At 33.0% G+C, this 18,942-nt stretch overlaps 1 non-coding gene and 1 pseudogene across 1 annotated transcript; one reads left to right on the forward strand and one right to left on the reverse strand.

Annotated features, from left to right (window-relative positions):
* Window positions 1-1,454, reverse strand: LOC107947512 (GATA transcription factor 18-like; annotated as a pseudogene).
* A 2,062-nt stretch (window positions 1,455-3,516) lies between these two features.
* TRNAQ-CUG (transfer RNA glutamine (anticodon CUG)) lies at window positions 3,517-3,588 on the forward strand. The gene has a single exon. It is a non-coding gene; the product is annotated as a tRNA-Gln (tRNA).
* The last annotated feature ends 15,354 nt before the right edge of the window (window positions 3,589-18,942 follow it).

Below are 18,942 nucleotides of genomic sequence, written 5' to 3' on the forward strand. Positions count from 1 at the left end.
TTGAGTAAGTTTGTTGGTTTGTTTTTGGCATTTATAAGGTAACACGTACTTCTATATTACATTACATTACATCAGGGAAATCAGTGAAAAAAACAGTGCTGAAATAATTGAACTCTCTCAAATCTCCTAAAGTGAAAGTGAAACACTTGCAAAAGAAAAATGAAGGTACGAAACTACTACCATTTAAGCATCCACAGCATCGTCATCGTGAAACGTTTCAGTCATTGCTGCATGATCTTGACCGTCAATGAGGGGGTGGGGTTTCTTTTCTGTTTCTTCTTCTTCTTCCTTTTTTTTCCTTTTATTTTCTTCTTATCTTGTAAGGTCATGGACATTGAGTCTCCAAGAAAGGAAGGGAATGCCAGTAGCAGAATCTCGATCAGTATCTTCAATGACCCTGAATCCATTGACAGGTGAGAAACATGGCATTTTCTGGTTTTGCGAGTGATGAACCCGTGAATTGTTCTTGTTCTGGTGGTGATGATAGCCAAGATGTTGTAACTGCTCCAGCATTGAACCTGTTGCACCTGATGACTTGATTGCATTTGTTGCTCTTCTTTCTTCTTTTCTGAATCGAATTCCACAGGCATTGCAAAGTGACTGCAACTAAACAATAATTTCAAAAAACAAAAAAAACAAAAGAAAAAAGAACGAACCATACTTGTTTACAAAGATAGAATTGTCAATTTGTGATGTCTATTACCTTTGGGCCTCTTGGACCATTCCTCCACAGCGGTGTAGAAGTGGTGTCACAGTTAGCACATCGGCGAGCTAAGAGAGGATCATTGCCTTTTCCTGAGCTGTTACTACTGCTATTTCCATTGCTTCCCCGGCTATCTTTTGCGCTTTGCAGTGGATATGGCATGTTCTTGTTCTGTAACAAGTCCAAGCAAAAGTTCGACACGCAAGAATTACCCGAGCTGCGGCCATGGCGCAAACGCTTGTCACTGTCGTTTACACAAAGGCGTGTGGATGGAGTTCCCAACGAGAGAGTGCAGTCAACAGAAGATGATGAAGAGGACGTGAAACGGTACATGTCTGTTTCATCAAATGATTTGTGGTTTGGCATGGAAAATAGATAGAGAATGAGTTGTTTTCGCCATGAAACAGACCGCATGAACAAGGATCCAAGACCATGTCTCCCTGAGAACTACTGCACTTGCGCATCATTTCTAAAAAAAAAATTTGCTCTCTATGATTTTACGTCACTCTTTCATCACCTCAGTTTTAGCACTATGGGATATCAAAAAGATCGAATGGGGTTGGTTCAAAATGTTGATTATATCAACCAACAATTGCCAAAAGAGAGAAAACAGGAAAAACAAAAGGGGATTTAAGATTGAAGAGAAGACATGCATGAATGCAATTGAAAAAGAGATGGGATGGTGAGTTTATAGGTAAAGGATAATGGCAAGGGTGTACGATCGAGTTAGCCAAACAGTAAAACTGAGAGGGAAGTGCAATAATATAGTGTTTGAGTAATAATTAAACTGAGAGAGGTGAATAGTACGGGAGTGGAGGGGACTGAGAAGAGTTGTTGTCTGGTAGCTTTATAAGCTAATAAAATGGCAAAATACCAGTCAGCATCTGCAGTCCACATTGTCGTCAGATGCAAATGGAGACATGTACATGCGTTGCCAAGAAATATATTAGGGGAATTATTCCAAAACGGAAAGATCTTAAAAAAATTATTTAATAAGAAAAAAATGAATCGATAGATGATGTCGTCTTGGTGACGGATCAAGCATAAAAGGGATACTGTTTTGCGATTGGACTTCGGGCGTGCTTACAAGATAAACATAAGTTTTAGAAGCATTGGTGTTTATGCTCCCTAAAGTGCCCCGATGCTTAAGTTAGGAAAAGGTCCAATGAGAGTAGGAAAGCAAGCTGGCTTAAAGAGAAAGAAATTGTAAGTGTATACCTAGCAGTCGAGCTGCCTAGATAGTTGGCCAAAGCACGCATCATCAGTTGCTTGTCTAACCGTACCGGTGTCCTAGCCTACCCAATTTGCTTAGAAGTCAGTTTGTTGGCCTTGGGGTCCTTCTTGGCAAGATCATCAGGTCTTTATAGGTATTTGTTATTTCAGGTGTTCCGTCTCCCTAGTTGACAGTCAGACGAGTTGGATGTTTACGGCCTTGTGGGTTTGAACTTTCTTTCAGCTTGAGCCAGCTAATATTTGGTAGTGACTAGATAATTAGTATAACAATCGTTCCCTTTTGATTCAAAAGCTAGTTATAAAATAACCAAACGAGGACCTAAAATTATGGGTTAGAAGCGATGGAGATGAAATAATTTAAAAAGTAAAATATATTGGCCATTTTAGCTTCGACCTCTAGAGGGGTGTTCTTATGGCTTTGCTTGGTATCATCAATTAGATTCTAATGTTTGATAGTGACTAGTTAATAAGTATAACAATCGTTCCCCTTTGATTCGAAGGCTAGTTATAAAGTAGCCAAATGAGGACCTAAAATTATGGGTTAGAAGCGCTGGAGATGAGATAATCTAAAAAGTAAAATATATTGGCCATTTTAGCTTCGACCTCTAGAGGAGTGTTCTTATGGCTTTGCTTGGTATCATCAGTTAGATTCTAATGTTTGATAGTGACTAGTTAATAAGTATAACAATCGTTTCCTTTTAATTCGGAGGCTAGTTATAAAGTAGCCAAATGAGTACCTAAAATTATGGGTTAGAAACGTTGGAGATGAGATAATCTAAAAAGTAAAATTTATTGGCTATTTTAGCTTCGACCTCTAAAGGGGTGTCCTTATAGCTTTGCTTGGTATCATCAGTTAGATTGACACAATGGGTAGTTTTAGGGTAGTTTTCAAGCCTTAAAGTGATACGCGGAGCAAGTTTTGGGTTGTTGTGGAACCTTTAGATGCTGCATAGATTAGGTTTCGAAGCTACTTTGGAGCCTTAATGTGCTACATGAAATAGTTTTTGAGGGTTCCTTTTTTTTTTATCTTTATCTTTAATGTGCTATAAGGAACATGTGGGGCTTTGGATATTTAATGAGTTGCACAGAGCAAGTTTTGAACCTATTTTGGAGCCTAATGTGCTGCACCGAGTAGATTGTGGGGTTGCTTTAGAGCCTTAGTGTGCTACATGAAACAAGTTTTGAGGCTACTTTGGAGCCTTATTAATGTGTTGCGTGGAGCAGGGTTTAGGCTGCTGTGAAGCTTTAATTGCTACACCGTGTAAGTTTTGAGTGTGCTGCCCATAAACGGTTTTTGTTTTTAGGGAAGTGAAAACTAATGACGGCTCATCATGATTATATTTTAAATCTCGCATTTCACTTGTTTTTTAGGTGAATTTACTTCTAACCACAAAAAAATTAAAAATAACAAATTTGATTATAAAAATATTTATATCTTCCAATAATTTTATTACTTAAATAGGTTAAACTGAAAAATCAAACGTCTTTTGGCTTTGGGGGTAAGTTCCCTTTAGAAGAGTGCCAGGTTTTCGGATATTAAATAGTATTAATATTTTATTTGTGGCTACCTCAACAAAAGTGGTCCCATGGTCTAGTGGTTAGGACATTGGACTCTGAATCCAGTAACCCGAGTTCAAATCTCGGTGGGACCTTAATATTTTGATTTTGGTGAGTGGATGGAAAAGAAAAAGGAATTTTGGGCTGGGAATAACAACAGCTGCGAAATGGTTGTGGTTGGTTGTATGAGGAAAACTGAAAGAGATGATAGACCATGAGATTTGCATATTATCTAAGCAACCAATAAGCGATGGTTAACCATTTCTTTCAAAGTAGTACAAAATCTGATTGTAAGGCCCCAAATCCCTGCTCGCAAATGAAGCTTTATAACATTTTCAAGATTAAAGCCATAAAACAAACCTTATAGTACAAAGTTTAGTGTGCAGACATGGGCATTTATACAATAACTACCACAACGCAATCTAAGATGCCCCTCATAACCTTTGTAACTCTCGCACACACAAAATCATATATATTATTTTTTAACTACCCACATTTTGGGTGAATGAAAAAAAATTAAAGTTGTAGTTTAAACTATTTGTATACATCCTTGTAGAAAGACACAAGTTATCTTATAATAAATTTGATTAGTTTTAAAATCTTTATTTTTTAATTTTTTTTCAATTGAATTAATGACCATTTAATTCCTCACACGAATTCAATTATAAACTTAAATATTATAATGGTTGATCTAAAATATTTGATAATTTGAAATTATACTATAAAATTGTTGAGGTTTGTATAATATTATTAATAGTACTACAGAAGGTAAGGCCATGGAATGCAGATTTAGGGCCAATTCTTCATTGTTTTTGAAAAGTACTATGGAAAAGTGCTTTTGAAAATTACTTTTGAAAAGTTTGGTTTAAAATTTGGGTGTTTAGCATTGCTGTCAAAAAGTGCTTTTGAGAAATAAAATGTCCATTTTAGACATGTTATTATCAAGTAACAAATATGCATTTAAATAATATTTAAATTAGTTAATATTATTATATTTTAGTAATAAAATAAAAAATTATTATAACTTGTTAATATTTTAATTTATGAAATATAAATTGTAAATATTTTTAAGCAATAAATATTAATTATTTATAAAATTTAATTAGAATATATAAACTATATTTTAAATATTTAAATATAACCATTAAATATTTGTAATTAGTATTTTAAAAAATATTTTTTTATTTTTAATTAATGATTTTAATACAATTGTAATTAAGCACCAAGAAAAAAAAAGAAAAATACTATGTTATTGGAGGGGTGAAAAAGTAATTAAGCACCAAAAATGCTTTTGAGAGAGGAAAAGCTAAAATTTTTAGCTTCTCATTTTCAGAAGTGCTTTTCAAAAGCACTTCTGAAAAGCTAAAAATTTCAGCCAAAAGCAGCTTGTTCTTCATAGCTTTTCTTTTAAAAGTGTTTTTGGAGTCAGAAATGCTTTTTTTAAGCAATAAAGAACTGGCCCTTAGCCATCCTGGGCACGTCTCGAATCTTAGAGTTCTGGAACTAACTATTTACTTCACCAGTTGCCATTAAACTAACTGGTTTTTTCAATTTGAAGAACTCTGAATGCCATCAATTTTTTATGTGTTATAAGATAGGAAAATGGGCTCAAGCCCGAATACAATATAACCTAACAATTGAGCCCAAACAAATACAATTTGATCCATAAATTGAAAAAGGCTCAAAGCCCCACATAGGGTCTCAACCTGAGAAGCCCAAGTGCTTACACAAAACATAACAGGTGGCGCCTTCCTAGGGTCTCTCTTGTTAACAAAAGAAGCTCCTACAGCCTAAGGAGCAAAGAATAATGTTCTTAAAAACCCGGGCAGCTCCGGACAACTCCACTATGGCCTATAAGTACCAAAGTTACAAGATTGATTAAGGTATGATCATTCCATTACTTTACTTAATCTTCAATTTTTAATTCCTTTGAAACTTTAAAATAGATTAATTAAATAACATAAGGTCATTTTATTTATTTAATCAATTTTAAAATATTATAAATAATTATGATGAAATCACTGCACTAAAATACAAATCCTGACAGTTTCAATATACACTAATTAAACTTAAATGATGCTAAAATATACTAAATAAGCAAATAAACAACTATCTAACCAAATTTTGAAATTCTAAAAATAACACAAAATTTAGTAATTTCACTTAAAACTAAGCATCAACCAAATGTGAAAATGACTAACGAGTATACCTGATAAACACCTATCAAAAGCCTATAAGAACTTCAATGATATGATAGCTCAGAGAACACAGATGTTTAGAAAGGTGAAATATGTCACAAGAGGTGGTCAAGTAGCCAAACATCTTTGGAGGCAGTATCCAAACTTCCCAACTTAAGGACCAAATTGTAAAGTTTCCAAAAGTAAAATAGAGTCGATGTCGCGACCTCAAACAGGAGACGTCACAACGAGAAGGGCTGACGTTGTGACATTCAGGGTGTGAAGTGATTTTGGCAAAACCACTAAGTCCCCAAATTCCATACATTTCCAATAAGCCTAAGATAACCATGTTTGGCTTCAGGTCCACAAATGCTTACTCAACATATGTACAACCTATTTAACAACAATTTCCAAAACATCAACATTATCTGCATGCATAACTATTAACAATTTCATTCATTTACAATACCATTACTCGAAATGACCATTTGCAACTTTGAACAAAGTAAAGCCTAGGTACATGCCCTTTTGATCAAAATGAAGAGAATTATACAAACTATATTGAGTTGATGGTTGCTGTCCTGATGTTGACTTCACTTCCCTTAAAGACTATTTGTACCTGTGCACGAGATAAACAAACCGTACATTGAGTGATAGGGCTCACTGGTACTTTCATGATTTAAGATAATATAACATATGGTAACAATAGCATTATGTCATTATGCTTATAATTTCAATGCTTACCAATACATATTCCATATTGCAACACAAGTACATAAATAATTCTATATGAAGATATTGGGATCGACCCGATTAAGTAACAAGTAAAAAAATAGCGGAATAAATTAAAAAATTGAACACTCAAATTTAACATGGAAAAACCCCTCCAAAGAGGATAAAAAACCACGGGCAAAGATAATTTTACTATAATGGCAAAAGAACAAAGATTACAAAGGATGGAGATAAAAACTAAACCCCGAAAACAAAGAATCCTCAAAATGTAAACATAAAATTCTCTAAATGTGTTATGAGTTATAATCTCTAATGGGTGTATTTTCTAAGGTTGTAAAAGAGCCTATTTATAGGCTAAATTCATAGGTCAAATAATAATAAAATAATATAGACTAATCAGAGTTTGATTGAAACAAATAAACAGAGTTTAACTGAAAGATTATTTCTCAAATTTGACTAAAATAGGAGTCATACTCAACTAATCTCCACCTTGACTCATATTTCTACAATGCCATCTTTGCCAAAGCCCGTCACGAGCCTATCTTGAACTATGTAGGGAATTAATTGAGTCGAATTTGTGCTTATAAACTGGAAGACTTCTAGCATTTGACTTATACACTGCCAAATTAAAACTAACCCGAGTCTGATTTTCACGAATATAGTGCCCTAACTTTTCAAAACCTGCATCCAAAAGAGAACCTCTCTTCAACGAAACGGTCATACATTTTTCCCTCTTATGACCAAGTTGCATCTGCTCCAAACGAGTTGCCTTCGACTCCGAAACGGACAAGGGATGTCCAATTTCGCTGGTCACTGTAGAACCTTCCAGAATATAAAGACCGTTGATTCTTTTACCTTTTAACAAAACGAGAGCTCCACGAGATACTTTAATGTCACTCGACTCGGTGTTGATTCTGCATTCTTTCAAGTCTAAAATACTTAAGGAGATGAGATTCTTTCGTAAATCAGGTACATACCTGACATCTAAGAGTGTCCTAATCATCCCATTGTGTAACCTAATTTTAATAATACAAATACCAATTACCTTACTAGATGAATCATTTCTCATGCACACAACTCCACCTTCAACCAAACTATATTTGGAGAACCATTCTCTATTAGGACACATGTGGAAAGAACATCCCGAATCTAGGATCCACTCGAACATGAGCTTGGAGTTATCGCTCTTTGACACTAACAAGAAATCATCACCGCTTTCATCGGCCAAATTAGCACCAGCTACATCTTCCTCGTTACTCTCAGCAGCTCTTTTATTTCACAGTTTATAATAATCTACTTTGACGTAACCTAAATTTTTACAATAGCGACACTTTTTGTCTCGTTTTTTTGATGCTACCAAAACGGAAGCTTGCCTATCTGCCTTGTTATCCAAACCAAATGGGTTCTTGAGTTTGTCTCTACTCAACAAATGACCCTTCATATCTTTGAACGAGAGTTTGTCTCTACCATAAATCAGGGTCTCCCTGAAAGACTTGTATGAAGGGAGTAAAGAGCATAATAATAGCATAATCTGATCTTCATCGTCAATATGAACCTCAACGTTTTTTAAATCATTTAAAAGAGTAATGAATTGACTGATGTGATCTCTAAGAAGCTTACATTCGTTCATGCAAAACGTAAATAGACGTTGTTTTAACACTAAACGATTAGCCAGAGACTTAGTTACATAAAGAGTTTCTAACCTTTTCCACAAGGCGGATGAGGTCTTCTCCATTAATACCCCCTACAATACCGTATTCATGAGGCACAACTAGATTGCAGACAAGGCCTTTTCGCCAAGCTTTTCCCATTTTGTTTGAGTTATATTCTCAGGCTTTTTCCCGACAGCAACCTTTTTCAAGCCAGTTTGAACTAGAATTGCCATCATCTGAACTTGCCACAAATTGGAATTTGTCTCACCATCGAACTTCTCAATTTCAAACCTTGTTGTTGCCATATCTGAATGGGCTGATCTATGAAAATTAAACTAGCTCTGATACCACTTGTTGGGATCAACTCGATTAAGCAACAAGTAAAAAATAGAAAAATAAATTAAGAAATTAGACACATAAATTTAATGTAGAAAAACCCCTCCAAAGAGGATAAAAAATCACGGGCAAAGATAATTTTACTATAATGGCGAAAGAACTAAGAGTATAAAAGATGGAGATAAAACTGAACCCCGAAAACTCGAAAATAAAGAACCCTCAAAACATAAACACAAAATTCTCTAAATGTGTTATGAGTTATAATCTCTAATGAGTCTATTTTTTAAGGTTGTAAAAGAGTCTATTTATAGGCTAAATTCATAGGTCAAATAATAATAAAATAATCAAAACTAATCAGAGTTTGATTGAAATAAATAAAAAGAGTTTAACTAAAAGATTATTTCTCAAATTTGACTGAAATAGGAGTCATACTCAACAGAAGGTATGTAAATATCAAGGGCAAATCAATTCAACTATCATGACAATAGAATGATCAAATCCAATTACTTATACCAAAAACCTATCTTAAGGCCTTTAGCTATCAATACAAATTCATAATTCAAACATTCATAATTTTAACATTATGACATTCAATATCAAGTTCATTTCATAACAAAAATCTATTTAGCATATCATTCGAATCTCTTTCTAGAGTCTATCGACTCATCATATTCATTTCGACCCTCAAGGCTTGTTTTCAACTAATTTGCACAATCGACTATTTGTTTTCTCCATCTTTTTTCACATATATACATATTTGATTCAATAGTATTATATAATACCATACCCATATCATTACCCTAACTCAGACTTGGATGGATACACAGATCGTCTAACTAACACACCAAACTATCACCTAATTGCATCATTGGATGAATCGGAGTAAGGGAAACTAGCACGTAAAGTTCATACAGGCATTCGAAGTGTATCACTACCGCACAAAGAGCATACTAACGCATGAAGCGCATCCTGGCACACGAGGTGTATCCAACTTAGCTCGACTAGTTAATAGGGTGCCCATGTTCAATTTCATCTACAATTCAATTCATATGTCAATTTCCAATTATATTCACAATTACAATCCCATTTCATAACCAATTCATATACATATAATGTTACATAACGTATTTCTACTCAAGTTCCGTACCACATATCATATTTCAAGTATTTCATGTCATTTTTCATTCTATTTGTTTTAGTCCTCTATTTCAAATTTCCAAATCAAATTCATCACAATAATTTATGTTATCATAATAAACTCACCTTGACATTTTCTCATGCAATTAACATGTATATGCAAACAATTAAAACAATCCCAAATCATAAAAGTACAAACTAGAGTTTCTGAGTCACTTATTGTTAACTTTCACTTTTCCTTTTCCTTTCAATGATTTAACGTTGATATTAGTTGCATACAATTACAAAGCATATAATACTATCTATAATAGCCCACCCGACGACGCCTCTGTATCTAGTTACTATTTATTATGTTATGGTATTAAGCGTAGCTCTGAGAAAGTAAAATGTTAATTTTGTTTAAGTATAGTATTTTGTGTATGCATCAATTGGTGAATCCTGTGTTTTGGCAAATTGCGTGTTTTGGCAAGATTTGTGGGTTGGCGGATTCGTCTGTTGAGTATAAGTCATCCTAGAAGTTCAGGTGAGTTCGTTAAGTCTGTAGTTAACAAATTTGTTTATTATTTTGATAAGAGTATTTAGTTAGCCAAGTGAGAACTGGTTAGAATGGAACTAAGATACTATAGTTGATAAGACTTAAATGATGATAAATGCACTTAATCACGAAAATCAAAAGTGTGAATGGAATAGTTTGATCCTTCCACTAAACCTTGTCTCCGTACTTAGGTATATAAGGATATTAGTGTCTTTACTGATAAACTTTGCGTTTTCTTTGCATTCATTTTCTTCTTGATTTTCTCAGCATTCTATGAGAAGCTTAACTCCAGAAACCTGTCTGAAGTTGGGTTAGTTGTATTCAGCCAACTCCTACTTTTATTTTAGCTCTTTGGTAAATATTGACGAGCCTAGTTTATTTTCATAACTATTTATGTATTTTAACTCCACATGCATAAGTATCAAATTAGTATATAAGGAAGGAAGCTTCTCTATTCTGGGTTAGGTATTAATGTTTCTTACATACATGTTTTGTAACACCCCTAACCCGTATCTGTCGCCGGAATAGGGTTACAGACTATTACCAAAATTTACATATATTTCATAACATTTAACATTAATAATGAATCATATTATCCCTTAAATTAGCCCTCGAGGCCAAAAATATGCATTAGAAACAAGTCGGGACTAAACTAGGTACTTAGAGAATTTTTCGTAAAATCTCAAAATAATTTTAAGGTACAAGGGACACCGGACGTGTGCTAGCCCGTGTCCATACCCGTGTAACTCTCTTACTTGGATCACACGGCCAAGTCACATGCCCGTGTACTAGGTTGTGTGTAGGTGCAAGGGTCACACGGCCAAGCCACACATCCGTGTGCCAGGCCGTGTGATCAATTCTGAGCATTTTATTTTGAAATTTTAAAGTCTTAAACATAACATTATATCACACACAACCAAGTACATAAACTTACCTTATTGACCAATTTATCATATACACATTCAATTTACATTTCATTTCCTTTCATTCATCCACACATATATCAAACATGATATGACCTCTTATATAATCATCAAATTATGTCTAACATAAGTCATTCCAATAACTAATCACAATCAATCACATACATACCATCCTTGACCATTTTTAGCCTATACATGTCATTATAACCTAAAATTTAATTTAGTATTTATACCAAAACGAGTTGATGGATAGTGTGAGATATCTCCGCTAAGCTTCCAACTTAACGAGCTTTCGAAGTATTATAAAATAGAGAAAATAAAATAGAGTAAGCATTTAATGCTTAGTAAGTTCGTATAACGGGAAATTAACTTACCATTCATTTACATTTAAGGTAACATACAAAAATACATCCAAGCAATTTGGCTAATAGCCTAAACACACAACTTCATCAAACATGTTAGTCATGTATTTCGTGTGAATATCAAGAATCAAGGATGAGCTCATCAAATATCAAATTTTCATGTGTTTTCAGGTGTATACAAGTAATATCTCATTCATAATTCATTTTAACTTATATCAAAATTTTGTCCGTTGAACCATTTGAAATATCGATGGATACACGGTAATACATAAGAAGTGTATGAACTTGCAATCCATCAATTCTTATTCAGAAGTGCTCATTAAAACACATAATCGGGAAGCCCTCTCTCAAGCTATATAACAGGAAGCTCAGTAAGCCATATAACGAGAAGCTTATCCGAGCTGTATAACGGGAAGTTCATAAGAGTCATAATCAAGAAGCTCATGCGAGCCAATAACGGGTAGCTTTGAAGAGCCATTAATCGGGAAGCTCTAAATAGCCATATATATCGAAAAGTTCAAGCGAATCAATATCGGAAAGCTCCGGAGAGCCATTAATCAGGAAGCTCACAAAGAGCCTTTAATCGGGAAGCTCACGAAGAGCCATATATCGGGACGTTCATAAGAGCTGCGGTGTGTCCACAACACATGCAAGATCACAACCAATCAGGTGCTTCGAAGAGCTATTAACAGGAAGCTCGCAAGAACCATATAACGGGAAGCTCGAGAGGGCTAATAACGGGATACTCTTTCGAGTTGTGATGTGTCCAGAAAATATGCAGAACCACAACTAATTCGAGAACCCTGTATCCATCGAAATTTCATCTATTCAAACAGAACTTAACATTTATCAAGATTTGTTAGATATGTAATCAATTTCATGTAAATAGAAATTTCACAATTCACATATACAACATTCAATTCAAACATATAAATATACACAATTTAGTTTCACGAACTTACCTCGACAAGTATTCGTGTACGAAAATCTATTAATCTGACACTTTTTCTTTTCCTCGATCCAATTTCGTATTTGGTCTATTCGGATCTATACGAGTAAATTTAGCTCAATTTAATACAATTCATATTCAATTCAATCCAATTCACATCTTAGGCAAAATTACCATTTTGCCCCTATACTTTTAATTAATTACAATTTCATCCCTAGGCTCAGAAAATGAAATTCATGTAATTTAATCCTTATTACAAACCTAGCCAATTTTTACATGTAACATTAACAGCCCATGTATTTCACCAAATTCAAAATTTTTCCATGAATTTTACATTTTTTCAATTTAGTCCCTAAATCACAATTTCATCAAAATTCACTTTACAAAAGTTGTTTATCTATCAATAACCTTTCATTTTCTACCATAAAACTTCATAATCCATGCATATTCATCCATGACAAAACCCTAATACTTTAATAACTTTACAAATTAATCCCCGAGATAGCTAGATTAAGCTATTACGATCTTAGAAACATAAAAATCATTAAAAACGGGACTTGAATACTCACCTAATTGAGCCAAAGTAAGTTTTTCTATCTTCAAGCTTCAAACTACGCTTTCCATGTCTTTTTATTTTAGAAAAGATGATAAATGATGATATTTTCTTTTATTTTATTATTTATCATCTTTCCAATTTTATCATTTTCTTTATTTAATTTTCCATGGATGAATCATCATACTTATCTACTAAATTCTCTTAATGGTATATTTACCATATAAGGACCTCTAATTTTGAATTTCATAGCTATTTGATACTTATAGCTACTAGAACTCAACTTTTGCATTTTATGCAATTTGGTCATTCTAACAATTAAACATGTAATCGATAGAATTTTTCTTAAAGAAATTTTCATACGATATTCCTATCATACGGTAGACCATAAAATAATTTTAAAATAAATTTTCTTCCGAACTCGAATTTGTGGTCCCGAAACCACTGTTCCAATTTCATTAAAAATGGGTTGTTACATGTTTGGTTTCAATGCGATAATGATATGATAGATTTAATTATTTATATTTTAGTTGAAGACACTGTAGACTATCCGAGTGATAAAGGTAAAGGTCTTGCTATATAGACTTTGATGTATTTCTAGTGAGTTCATTCATACTTTCATGTGTGTAGTATTCTTGTTTTATATTTTGTGTAAAGTAAGTACTTATGCTCTGTAAAGGTGAAGTGTGCATATATGAAAAGTGGTTGTGCAGAGTTGCTAGCCCGAGTCTGTAATGTTTGTGTTAAAGTGCAAAAACCACTATTCATGCCTAAGTCACTACATTTTGATTCTAATAAGAAAGATATGGACCGAATCATGGAAATGATGTAAATGAAAAATATTCATGGCAATGCCTTCAATGGAATATACATTGAACTGACAGATCACGATACATGAAAATAATTGTGTAACCTCTGGTAGGGCAAATGTATGTTGCAAACCAGATTGGCAAATCACGTCAAATGATACAAACAAATGAATATGAATGTAATACATTATATGAATCTAACTAAGGATTTGGGTATGTGGCTGGCATGAAAATATTTATCTGTACGGTCATATGGGTGTAGTGTATGCGCCAAAGGAATAGTAAACCAGCGTATAGACTATTTATGGTACTCACGATCTGGCGAATTGGGTGATTGTGTTTGAATCCTTAATATGATTTGTTTGAAGTATTAGAGGTTATTTATAAGACTTCTTCCAGAACTCACTAAGTTCTTTTGAACTTACCCTGTTTCCCTTTTTCCTTTTCAGGCTCACTGTTGAGGGAAGACATTCTATTAGACTACACCACTAGGATATTATTTTTCTAGTGGAAATAAACTTCTACAACTCTACAATGGTTCAACATTCTCTTCCTATAAATAGATGACACCGATAGAGCTATTTAGACAACTTTTGAGAGATTCTTATTTTGCTGAAAAATAAAGAGAATTTATTCTCAACTTATAAACATATTTTTCAGAATAACAATTTTACCGGTTTTTATTGAAGAAGAGAGAATTTATGTTTTCACCCCAAAATGATAACTTTTTTCTAGTTCTGTGTTTTGATTCAATTGGTTTAAGCTCACACTCAAAGCAGTTCGTGGTACGAGAATAAAGGAGAAGATCGTTTGGTTGAAAGCCAAAAAAATCAAGGATCCGCTTATCTAGAAATACAGGTACGAATTTGGTTAAGGTTTATTGTGATAAATATCACAAGTCGGGTCGATTTTCAAAATATTAATTTTTCACTGTGCAAAAAAATCATTTTCAAACCAGGTTTTTTTCCAACACATTTCGTATAACAATGCCATGACTCAAGTTCCCCATCGAAGAATGGTGTATAACTTCACCCTCCCCCGTCCCTTCATTGTCGATATTATTCAGGACCTCACCCAAAGCGGGGTCACTAAAATCTTCACCATCATGATGAGAATGATCATCATTATCGGACCCTTTTTCACCATCTGTACTAATGCTCATCACCGATGAATGTATCTCTAAATGAGGACCTAAGATAGGATTGTTAAATGAAGTCCCACCATAGTTTGGATTTTCAGGCCACTGCGATGTCCCTCTATAGTCTGATTGATCTACCAATCCGACATTGAGATCAAAATCAAACCCGTGATGTTGACTTATTTGAGTGACATTTTGAATGAGCTCTAAATCGGGTAATTGAGGGAACAACTCAACTGGTTGGGGGTTGACGTTCCCAATCAACCAATAAATTGCGAGCATAGTGGCCAAGTCATCATCATCTACAAGTTCCATCTCCGTAAATTTTAATGGATCTTAGGAAACTGAAAATTTGTAGAATAATCTTGACACCGTCTTTCCACAATGGAGAGTTATTTTTGTAGTGATCTTTCATTTCAGTTATTCCACCTTTATAGTCTTATTGAATCTCATCCCTACTTTGCGGCGACCTTCCAATACACAACCAACTTTAGTTGATGGTTGAATTGCCCCATCGAACTGAACGTATATAAAAAAAACATTTGGTTATTCATCTTCAATACAATTTGTTTTCTCTTCTACTAAACACAATTTTCCTTCTTTCTTAAACAATTAAAGCAAGCAAACTTTAACAAAATCCAAATATATAGTGGGTGGTGTCGCCAATAGCCTGGCAGCACTAAAACAAAATTCAATTTTTTTAAAAAAAAATTAATTGATGCCACCGAATAGCTTGGCAGCACAAAAAAAGAATTTAATTTTTTTTCTAACATCAGTGCCGCCACACAGCCTGGTGACACAAAAAAGTTCAAATTTACTAACATGGGTATTGCTAAGGAGAATGACGACACTCATTAAAATATTATTATTTTTCTTTTCCCTCATAATACCCATATTTTTAACGGGTATGTAGAAAAATACATATTGGTGCCGCCAACAAAAATGGCGACACCGATTTTTGGTGCCGCCAACAAAAATGGCAACACCGATTTTTTTTTAAATGGCCAATTATTGGGTCACTATAAGGGGTAGTGCCACCAATGGGTATACGGCACTGATGTGCACTATAAAAAAACGGGCCATTCTTGTACAAAATCTTTCAACTGGATCATTTTCGTAATTAATCATTTTTTTAGATCAATTTCGAGAAAAAAACTGAATTTGTGGGTTAAGCCTTAAGCTTTGTTTTGTATCTATTTGGACTTTGGCCCATTCATCTGAAAAGAAAAAAAAGAGACTTGAGATTCATGCCTTCATAATATTCCCTACATTGTAGGTTATTACAAAATGAAGTTTTTTTCCATATATAAAAGAGTTTAATGTCCATAAATTTATGGTTTTGTTGTTGACTATGATATGTAGGGGTGAGCGTTTGGTCGAATTAAATAAAAAATTTTAAGTAAACTGAGTTAACGAATCTTATTTTATCACCCTAACTCGATTTAAAATTTTCTTGAGTTGAGTCGAGTGATATGAAATTCGAATCGAATCACATCAAATATATTTGTTCAAATTAAATTAAAAAAAATGACTTTAGGTCCTTATAGTCACTACCACCACTGTAATCAAATTTGTTATTAACTTTCATCCCCTCATAATTTATTTATTAATCTTTTATATATAGGTTAACTTTTTTGCTTGTTCAGTTGCTTAAATTATCTACTGATTCTTGTCACATTTTATTTTGAAATTAAAAAAATATTAAGTTTAAAAATGTGATTTTTTAATAAAAGTTATTTTAAAAATAAAATATGAAATTGATACCAATAAAAAATTTAACATGAATATTTTATGGCATTATCAATAAATCAATTTTAACAGAAATTGATAAAGATTCAACATAATTAAATAATTTAATAATATAAATAGTAGACATAAATTCAAAAAAAAATTTGAGGTTTGAGAGAAGTAGAAGTTTTGGGGGAAAACAAAATGAAATTTTAGGGAGAGGTTGGGGGAAGTAAAAGTTTTGAGGAGAAAGTAAAAGAGAAAAAAATTTAAGGGGTTTAGGGGAAGTAAATTTTTTTGGGGAAAGGAAAAGGGTTTGGCCATTTGGGGGGTTGAGAGAAGGGAAGTAAAAGGGTTTGGTATTTGATTTATTTGAATTTAAAAAATTAACTCGATTCAAATTCGAAGTTCGAAAAAAATTGAGTTGATTTGATTAATTTAATTCGAATAATTTAAATTTTAAATTTATTTTTTAAATCGAATCAAATTTTATTTACCTCTAATAATATGCCTAACAGATTTGGGTTGTGAAGGCCACGTGCAATACATGCTGGTATAGAAAATTTAAGGTGTAATTTTAAAAAAAAAAAACAGTTGTAAGATGCGTAATATATATATATTTTTATAATTTCGGTACCTAAAGCAAAGACTTAAAGTTGCAAAACATGAGTGACATTAGTCTAACTTTGAAATCCATTAAAAAAACTGACCAGCTCTTTACTAAAAGCACGAGAAACAAATTGTAGATGTGCATTCTTGAGTAGCGATCTCATGGGTCATGGCAAAAAAAGCAATAATTCAAACAATCATAAAAGAATGAATATTTATTTAACCTAACAACTTCAAAGAGGAGCTTTTTGTTCAAGTCTTAGCCATACCATTTTCTCTTTTATTTTGTATACATAATCCTATGTTTTTTCTTTTTTTCTAACATAAGAAAATGTTTGTGATTAGCTTTTTCTTCATTTTTAAAATTTTTTTAATTTATGTATTTTTTTAAATATCTTATTTAAATTTTAGGATTTTTTATTTTTTCAAAATATTCTAATATTTTTAAATTTTGATTATTTTTTATTTTTTAATTCTCCCTTTTTGAATACATATAATTTTTAATTTTTTTAAAAAAAGTTGAGATTTTTTTTAATTTTTTACATTAAATAAAAATCTTTTTCAAAAACTTTCACCATTGACTAAAGTTCATTTCACCTAGGTGCTTTCCTAGCAACTCATGTTTTTACACTACAGTATCACTTTTTACCTAGGTGTATTTAGCTTACTTTTTGTCTCACGTTACAGTATCTAATCTCACCGCTACCGCTGTTTTTACACTAACCGCAGGTAAACGCACTGTTCATCCAAACTCACCCTTAGAGGTTGGACTAACTTTTGACAACTTCAGGTGTCATATTAAATAAAAAAATCATTTAAATACCAAAATCATAATACGTATAATTTTGGGAGGTAAATAAACATTTAACCCTATATATAATTTTTTTTATAATTTGGAGAATGCCAATTAAGTTAAAGATAAGCACCTGACATTTGGGGTTAAGTTTCACGGTGCAATTTATTATTATTTTATAAATTATTCTTTATTTTTTAGACAATTATATTGATTTTTTTTGCCTAAATTACTTCTTAATAATTGTGTTAAACAAGCTCAACATTTCTGAAAAGGTTAAAATGTAGAGAAACATAATTTTAAAAAAGGTGTGATTATTTTTTTGTTATTTAATATTAGCAAAAAGTTAGGGGAAATTATACATGTAGTCCAATAGACAGATGCCTATCCTAGCAGTGCGAACAATCTTGTCAGCCAATCCACTATCTTCTTTCACCACATGTTAGAAATGCATTTGTGGCATGGAGATATCAATAACAGCGAAAATGCTCAGAGGAACATTCAAAGAGGGGGTAGAGGAAGTCAATAATCGGCTATTTTACCCAATCTTACTCAAAAAAATTTAATATTTATAAAGATGACGTTTGTTCAAAAATATTCACAAAAATGACCTGAAATGAACAGTAAATTTAGATTTTGGGAACCCAATAATCGACATTACCTAGTATTTTAGCCTCATGATTACTTGATGATTGTATCAGGCTTTAAAACAAAGATTTTTTTAGTTTGGGAACCCAATGGCCGGCACCAGATACAATTTTCACTTCCCAAGACACTTTTTTTTTACTTTGGGACACTGATGGCCGGCACCAGTTTATTTTAAAAAAAAATTTGGTTGTCGGCCATTAGTACAATTTTCGGCTCCCAATGCATTTTTTGTCAAACACTGATGGCCGGCACCAGTGTATTTTAAAAAAAAAATTGGTGTTGGCCATGTAATGGTCGGCACCAAGTACATTTAATAAAAAAAATTGGGTGCTGGCCAGTAAATGGCCGGCACCAGGTACAATTTTCGG

Source organism: Gossypium hirsutum, chromosome D12 (assembly GCF_007990345.1).
Source record: "Gossypium hirsutum isolate 1008001.06 chromosome D12, Gossypium_hirsutum_v2.1, whole genome shotgun sequence".
Classification (NCBI taxonomy): domain Eukaryota; kingdom Viridiplantae; phylum Streptophyta; class Magnoliopsida; order Malvales; family Malvaceae; genus Gossypium; species Gossypium hirsutum.